Genomic DNA, 9,439 nt, shown 5'->3' with positions numbered 1-9,439 from the left:
TGTACCGGGATGTGCAATGAATCAAGAGTGACATGTATAAAAAATGATGAATGGTGGCTTTGCGACAAATACGATGTCAACTAAATGATCATGCATAACAATATGAAAATGATGGAGTGTGTCATAATAAACAGAACGGTGGAAAGTTGCATGGCAATATATCTCAGAATGGCTATGGAAATTCCATAATAGGTAGGTATGGTGGCTTTTTTGAGGAAGGTATATGGTGGGTTTATGGTACCGGTGAAAGTTGCGCGATACTAGAGAGGCTAACAATGGCGGAAAGGTGAGAGTGTGTATAATCCATGGACTGGACATTAGTCATAAAGAACTCACTTATTATTGCAAAAATCTATTAGTTATCAAAACAAAGTACTACGTGCATGCTCCTAGGGGGATAGGTTGGTAGGAAAAGACCATCGCTCGTCCCCGACCGCCACTCATAAGGAAGACAATCAATAAGTAAATCATGCTCCGACTTCATCACATAACGGTTCACTATATGTGCATGCTACGGGACTCACAAACTTTAACACAAGTATTTCTCAAATTCACAGTTACTCACTAGCATGACTTTAATATCACCATCTTCATATCTTAAAATAATATAAGTGAAGTACGAGAGTTCATCAATTTCTATAAAATAAAGCCACCACCGTGCTCTAAAAAAATATAAGTGAAGCACTAGAGCAATTTTTCCTAGCTCAAAAGATATAAGTGAAGCACATAGAGTATTCTAATAAATCACGATTCATGCGTGTATCTCTCAAATGGTGTGTACAACAAGGATGATTGTGGCAAACTAAAAAGCAAAGACTCAAATCATACAAGACGCTCCAAGCAAAACACATATCATGTGGCAAATAAAAATATAGACTCAAGTAAAGTCACCGATAGACAAAGATGAAAGAGGGGATGCCTTCCCGGGGCATCCCCAAGCTTAGGCATTTGGCCTCCTTGGATATTACCTTGGGGTGCCTTGGGCATCCCCAAGCTTAGGCATTTGGACTCCTTGGATATTACCTTGGGGTGCCTTGGGAATCCCCAAGCTTAGGCTCTTGCCACTCCTTATTCCATAGTCCATCAAATCCTTACCCAAAACTTGAAAACTTCACAACACAAAACTCAACAGAAAATCTCGTAAGCTCCGTTAGTATAAGAAAATAAATCACCACTTTTGGTACTGTTGTGAGCTCATTCCTTATTTATATTTGTGTAATATCTACTGTATTTAAACTTTTCCATGATTCATACCCCTGATACTAGCCATAGATTCATCAAAATAAGCAAACAACACGCGAAAAATAGAATCTGTCAAAAACAGAACAGTTTGTAGAAATCTGGATATTTCGAATACTTATGTAACTCCAAAAAATCCTGATAAATTAGGAAGTCCTAAGAACTTTGTTTATTAATCCTCTGCAAAAAGGATCAGTATTTTATCGTGCTTCTGCTAAAACTAAAAACTAATCTCCTGAGCGCAAAAGTTTCTGTTTTTCAGTAGGATCAAATCAACTATTATCGTAAGCTATCCCAAAGGTCTTACTTGGCACAAACACTAATTAAAACACAAAAACACATCTAACCAGAGGCTAGATGAAATATTTATTGCAAGGCAGGACCTAAAAATCAAGAACAAAAATAAAATTGGGTTGCCTCCCAACAAGCGCTATTGTTTAACTCCCTTAGCTAGGCATAAAACACGAATAGATCTAAGTATTGTCATCTTTGGCATGCAATCCATAAGTGGCTCTCATAATAGATTCATAAGGAAATTTAATTTTCTTTCTAGGTAAGTGTTCCATGCCTTTCCTTAACGGAAATTGAAATCTAATATTTCCTTCTTTCATATCAATAATTGCACCAATCGTTTGAAGGAAAGGTGTACCAAGAATAATAGGACATGTAGGATTGCAATCTATATCCAGAACAATGAAATCTATGGGCAAATATTCCTATTTTCAACAATAAGAACATCATTAATCCTTCACATAGGTTTTTTAACAGTGGAATCCGCAAGATGCAAATTCACAGAAACCTAACACACCACATAGAGTTTCTGGAATCATGGAAACACTAGCACCAAAATAACACAAAGCATAGCATTCATAATCTTTAATATTAATCTTATAGTAGGTTCCCACTCATCATAAAGTTTTCTAGGGATAGAAACTTCCAATTCAAGCTTTTCTTCAAAAGATTTCATCATAGCATCAACAATATGTTTAGTAAAAGCTTTGTTTTGATTATAAGCATGAGAAGAATTCAACATGGATTGCAACAAGGAAATACAATCTATTAAATAACAATTGTCATAATTAAATTCCTTAAAATCCAAAAGAGTGGGTTCATTGCTACTTAAAGTTTTGACCTCTCCAATCCCACTTTTATCAATTTTTGCATCAAGATCTAAAAACTCCGAATAATTGGGACCCTTTCTAACTAAAGTTGACTCATCTCCAGTTCCATCTTTATCAAGATTTACATTGGAAAACAAAGATTCAATAGGAGTCACATCAATCCTTTTAAGATCTTCATCATTATTTTTAGCCTCTGGTTTGGCGGCCATTTTGTTTACTAAAGTAGCTTGTTTACCAAAGATTTGATCTACCAAATTTTCAAGATGCACAAACCGAGACCTCAGACCATAAAACTCCTTAGACATATCATCAAGCTCTTTATTCATGTACTCCATAAAACTTTTGTGCTCCTTGAGCTCGTTTCTAAATAAATTGTTGTGCTCAAATTGCAAAGACATGAAGTTTCTAACATTATTCTCAATTTCTTCTAACCTCCTAAGGTGAGGGTAAACGTTTTTTGGAGAATCATTGCGACAAAGCAAACAATCCAACACACGAGCACACAAAAAGCAAGCGAAGAAGGCAAACAGAAGAGGGGCGAAGAAAAGGAATCTTTTTGAAAATCGTTTTAGAAGCGGGGGAGAAGAAAATGAGAGGCGAATGGCGAATAATGTAATGCGAGGGATGAGAGTTTATTATGGTTACTTGGTATGTCTCGGCTTGGCGTAGATCTCCCCGGCAACGGCGCCAGAGATTCTTCTTGCTACCTCTTGAGCTTGCATTGGTTTTTCCCTTGAAGAAAAAAGGTTGATGCAGCAAAGTAGAGTAAGTATTTCCCTCGGCTTTTGAGAACCAAGGTATCAATCTAGTAGGAGACAACTCAACAAGCCACCAAATACCTGCACAAACAAACACCAACTTGCACCCGACGCGATAAGGGTTTGTCAATCCCTTCACGGTTATTTGGAAAGTGAGATCCGATATAGATGGATAAATGGTAAAGTAATATTTTTGGTTTATAGATCGAAAAGTAAAAGATTGCAGAGAAAGTAAATAGGAAACTAAAATTGTAGATCGAAAACTTATATGATGGAAAACAGAAGATTATATGATGGAAAACAGACCCGGGGGCCATAGGTTTCACTAGAGGCTTCTCTCAAGATGGAAAGTATTATGGTGGGTGAACAAATTACTGCCGAGCAATTGATAGAAAAGCGCAAAGTTATGACGATATCTAAGGCAATGATCATGAATATAGGCATCACGTCCGTGTCAAGTAGACCGAAACGATTCTGCATCTACTATTATTACTCCACACATCGACCGACTCCTGCCTGCATCTAGAGTATTAAGTTCATGAAGAACAGAGTAACACATTAAGTAAGATGGCATGATGTAGTGGGATAAACTCAAGCAATATGATGAAAACCCCATCTTGTTATCCTCGATGGCAACAATACAATACGTGTCGGTTCCCTTTCTGTCACAAGAATCGAGCACTGCAAGATTGAACCCAAAGCTAAGCACTTCTCCCATTGCAAGAAAAAACAATCTAGTTGGCCAAACAAAATCGATAGTTCGAAGAGACCTGCAAAGATATCAAATCATGCATATAAGAATTCAGAGGAGATTCAAATAATATTCATAGATAAGCTGATCATAAATCCACAATTCATCGGATCTCAGCAAACACACCGCAAAAAAGTATTACATCGAATAGATCTCCAAGAACACCGAGGAGAACATGGTATGAGAATCAAAGAGAGAGAAGAAGCCATCTAGCTACTAGCTATGGACCCGTAGGTCTGTGGTAAACTACTCACACTTCATCGAAGAGGCAATGGTGTCGATGTAGAAGCCCTCCGTGATCGAATCCTCCTCCGGCAGGACGCCGGAAAAGGCCCCTAGATGGGATATCACGGATACAGAAGGTTGCGGCGGTGGAAAGGTTTCGTGGCTCCCCTGGAAGGTTTTGGGATATTTGAGAATATATAGGTGCAAGAAATAGGTCGGTGGAGTCACGAGGGGCCCACAAGGGTGGGGGGCGCGCCCTCCAACCTTGTGGCCGCCTCGTGGCTTTCCTGACGTGCACTCCAAGCCCTTTAGATGTCTTCTGGTCCAAGAAAAATCATCAAGAAAGTTTCATTCCGTTTGGTATTCCTTTTCTCCGAAACTCTAAAACAAGGAACAAATAGGAACTGGCACTGGGCTCTAGGTTAATAGGTTAGTCCCAAAAATCATATAATGTAGCATATTAATGGATATGAAACATCCAAAATAGATAATATAATAGCATAGAACAATCAAAAATTATAGATACGTTGGAAACGTATCAGTGGACGCATACGCGAAGGTGGCGTACACGGTGACGACGTCACCTCCTTAATCGGGGAGCACACGTCTGGTATTGCCGGCCCGGCAGGGCAGAAATGCACAGACTGCAGGACCGTTGTTCTTTTGGATTTGGACATGTAAAACCTAAGCAAATTTGCCCCTTTTTGGTTGCGATCGAGCATGGGATCCGGCGTTGGTGTGACCGGCGCGTTGTGTAAATCAGAGTACATTTGAATTTGAATTTACTGACGTACATATACAGGATAGCGTTGGATGACGGCCTCCTGCACCCGTGTCTGCGGGCTGGCCCCCCTGTACACGGACGGATGCGGGAGAAAATTTACGGGTTGTCGCTGGAGATGCCTTAACCCTGTATATGTAGCATTACCGATCTCTTCTACCATCGCAATCACCGGAAGTCTGAAATCCCGCAAGTCCAGGGCGCACCTTGGCATTTAGGCTGTCATGAGTACGGTCGCGCCCGCCTGCATAGTAGCCATGCGGGCCAACATCGCACATGTTTTCTGCTTAGAAATTTATGTACACAAAGACAAGAACAATGTTATACACATGACAATTTCTGAACAATTTTCAGAGGGCAAATTTGATGTTTTGACCCTTTTCCAAACTTTATCCGTATCTGACCATGGTTGCAAAAAAAATCAGGATTTGACCGTTTTTTCCTACTGCCACCTGATCCGGCGGTAGGGTATCACATCCTACCGCCACACCCCCAGGCGGTAGGTTAACGACATGCCATTGATAGTCATTTACACAGCTGTTGTGGCAAAGTGGCCTGCCGCCCAGGACCCCGGCGGTAGGGTGCTCGAGCCTACCGCCAAGCACCCCAGCAATAGGTCTGTGTAGTGGATAAGGTGTTGGGGTGGATGGGTGGGCCCCCACCCACCCATTCACATCTAATATCCTTCTTCCCACCGAGCTCATCCTCTTTACCCCCTCTCTCCCCACCAAAGCACCCACTAAATCTCTCTCCATTGCTAGAGATTTATCTGGTGGATCTGAAGCATTTGCATCACCCAAGGTACCTCTTGCACTCCCCCTTCTTTTGGTTAGTTGGAATCATATATTTTGGTAGGATTTATCACATTGTTGCAAACCCTAGTTCTTGCTCTTATTGTTGTGAAATCAAACAATATGATGCATTTATGGTTGTGTTTGTGCTTTGCCTATGTATTTTGTGCCTAGCATTGTTGGGGGTAACAAGATCTTGTGCAAGGGTTAGTGGGTTTTTTAGGGGAGGGTTAGGGTTAGGGTTATAGTTAGGTTTTGGGTTAAGGCTATGGATTTAATTTGACCATGTTTGTCTTGTTGTTTCTATGCAATGCATACAAGTTCCTTGATTCAAAGTATGCATATTGTAGGTAGTTCATCCATATGAATTGGCCATCCCATGGATGACTTGATTTTTTTTCTCCATTTTTCTTAGATGTATAGACTCGTTAATGTGTTGTACTTGGACAAGGAGGCATTTATGAATGGAAATTCCGGTGAAGGGGAGGAGCCCATGGTTTTTTGACAAGTTCAAGCTGTGAGGATGTTGTAGTGAAAGTGAGAACCGTCTTACATTGGATTAATCCAAGTGATGAGGTGAAGCTTACTGGAGGTATGATGTTAGAGTGGGAGTAAAGTTCGGATTAAAGAGTATGCCCATCACCTTTGAATTGCATTGGGATGTGTACAAGGATAAAGTTGAGGGATCACAAGGCAAGTCACTTGAATTATTTTCCACAAAATTTGAAGTTCCTCAGTTACAACTCGACTTGAACCAGAATGTGTCCTCCCCAATAAATGATGGTCAGGTCGAGGTGTATGTCCACGATTCTTCTAGCCAATCACCAAGTAGCCAACCAAATCAAGAGGAGATCAATGATAGAGCTATAGTAGTTCATGGTGATGCTATTGCTCATGTTGATGATGATGCTATTGCTCATGTTGATGAAAATGCTATTGCTAGTGTTGATGATCATGCTATTGCTCAAGATGATGCTTACGCGGAAGAAGAAGAAGAGATTCATTACAATCCCATTGGTGACTTGGATGTCATTGTGTACCAACAAGACATGGACCGTAATCCAACGCATTATCGTCATCTTGTTGGGAGTCTTGTCTATCTAGCTGTCACTCGTTCAGATATCTCTTATCCAGTCCATATTTTGAGTCAATTTGTCTCTGCTCTCACTTCGGTATAGTCACCTCCTTTGTGTTCTTTGAGATCATCGTAGCACGATCTCTCACCGTCTATTTCCCCCCTCTCTAGTTCATTACAGCTTTAGGCCTATTCGGGTGCTACGTGCCTAGTGATCCCTCAGATCGCCATTCATTTTCTGCTTACTATGTTTTTCTTGGTGGTTCTCTCATTGTATGGAAAACGAAGAAACAAATTGCAGCTTCCCATTTGAGTGCAGAGGTTGAGTTGCGAGCTATGGCTCTTTTGACGGCAGAGGTGACTTGGTTACGGTGGTTAGTCTAGGGCTTTGGTGTTTCTGTCACTACACCTACTCTACTATTGTCTGGCAGTATGTATGATATTAGCATTGCACGCGACCCTGTGAACCATGAGCTCACGAAGCATATTAGCGTTGATGCTTTCTTTGTGCACACTAGTGTGTTGGATCAGGTTATTGCTCTTCAGTATGTGTCTTCCGAGTTATAGTTTGCGGATGAGGGAGTCCTGGATTGGGGGGTGTTCGGGTAGCCGGACTATACCTTCAGCCGGACTCCTGGACTATGAAGATACAAGATTGAAGACTTCGTCCCGTGTCCGGATGGGACTTTCCTTGGCGTGGAAGGCAAGCTTGGCGATGCCGATATTCAAGATCTCCTACCATTGTAACCGACTTTATGTAACCCTAACCCTATCTGGTGTCTATATAAACCAGAGGGTTGTAGTCCGTAGGCAATCAACTCCATACACAACAATCATACCATAGGCTAGCTTCTAGGGTTTAGCCTCCTTGATCTCGTGGTAGATCTACTCTTGTACTACCCATATCATCAATATTAATCAAGCAGGAGTAGGGTATTACCTCCATCGAGAGGGCCCGAACCTGGGTAAAAAACACCTTGTCCCTTGTCTCCTGTTACCATCCGGCCTTGACGCACAGTTCGGGACCCCCTACCCAAGATCCGCCGGTTTTGACACCGACATTGGTGCTTTCATTGAGAGTTCCTTTATGTCGTCGCCTTTAGGCCCGATGGCTCCTTTGATCATCAACAACGATACGGTCCAGGGTGAAACTTTTCTCCCCAGACAGATCTTCGTCTTCGGCGGCTTCGCTCTGCGGGCCAATTCACTCGGCCACCTGGAGCAGATCGAATGCTACGCCCCTGGCCGTCAGGTCAGGTTTGGAAGCCTAAACTACACTGCTGACATCCACGGGGACTTGATCTTCGACGGATTCGAGCCACAGCCAAGCGCGCCGCACTGTCTCGATGGGCATGATATAGATATGCCGCCGAACAACGCCTTGGAGGCCGCATACGCATCGGTTTCGACCATTGATTCGGAGCATACTGCGCCGATCAAGGATCAGCGGTTAGACGCTGCCTCAGGGGCTGCGATCTCAGAGGCGATCGAGCCAAACTCCAGCCCGGCACTCCGCATGGCCCGTGACCCCGAGGATCCGGACTCCTCCCCGGACTCCGAACCCCCGCGCCCCTGCCAATCGAATCCGATTGGGCGCCGATAATGGGGTTCACCGCCGCAGACATCTTTCAGCATTCGCCTTTTGGGACATCCTGAACTCTCTTAAGTCTCTCTCTTTATTAGGAGAGCCCTGGCCGGACTACGGTCAGCGAGAGTGGGATACGGATGATAAGGAAATTCAAAGCCCACCCACCACCCACTTTGTAGCCACTGTCGACGATCTAACCGACATGCTTGACTTCAGCTCCGAAGACATCGACGGCATGGATGACGATGTAGGAGACGAACAGGAACCAGCACCTATAGGGCGCTGGAAGGCCACCTCATCATATGGCATATATATGGTGGATACTCCAAAAGATGGAGATGGCGATGGAACAGTGGGGGATGACGCCCCCAAGAAACAACCGAAGCGCCGGCGTCAGCGGCGCCGCTCTAAATCCCGCCAAAGCAAAAATGGTGATTCCGGTACGGAAGATAATACTACCCCGGATAACGCCGAAGAACACCCACCTCAGCAAGATTCGGCACAGGAAGATGGAGAAGCCAGCCCTCATGAGAGAGCGGCAGACCGAGAGGTCGAGGATGATAACTATACGCCTCCCTCCGAAGACGAGGCAAGCCTCGATGACGACGAATTCATCATACCATCAGACCCCACCGAACAAGAGCATTTTAAACGCAGGCTTTTAGCCACGGCAAGCAACCTCAAGAAAAAGCAGCAACAGCTTAAAGCTGCCCAAGATTTGCTAGCTGACAGATGGACTGAAGTCCTTACGGCCGAAGAGTATGAACTCGAACGCCCCTCCAAGAGTTACCCGAAGCGCAGGCCGCTACCCCGATCAGAGGAGGAAGCACCTACATCACCAACGCATGACATGGCAGACCGGCCACCTCGCGGCCGTGACAGAGAGGCCACTTGGCCCTCCACCCAAGCCATGCCCCGACGCCGCTCAACTAAGGCACGGGAAAATGTGCCCGACCTGCGAGACATACTGGAGGATAAGGCAAGACAAACAAGATCGATCTACGGATCGTGCAGGCGCCCTACGGCATGTGACAATGATCTTCACTCCAGATACAACAAATCCGGCCGGGCCGAACACAACAGACATAGCGCTCCCGAGCTACGTCGTGA

The sequence above is a fragment of the Triticum urartu genome, chromosome 6 (assembly GCF_003073215.2).
Source record: "Triticum urartu cultivar G1812 chromosome 6, Tu2.1, whole genome shotgun sequence".
Taxonomy (NCBI): Eukaryota; Viridiplantae; Streptophyta; class Magnoliopsida; order Poales; family Poaceae; genus Triticum; species Triticum urartu.
This window is presented reverse-complemented; position numbering follows the sequence as displayed.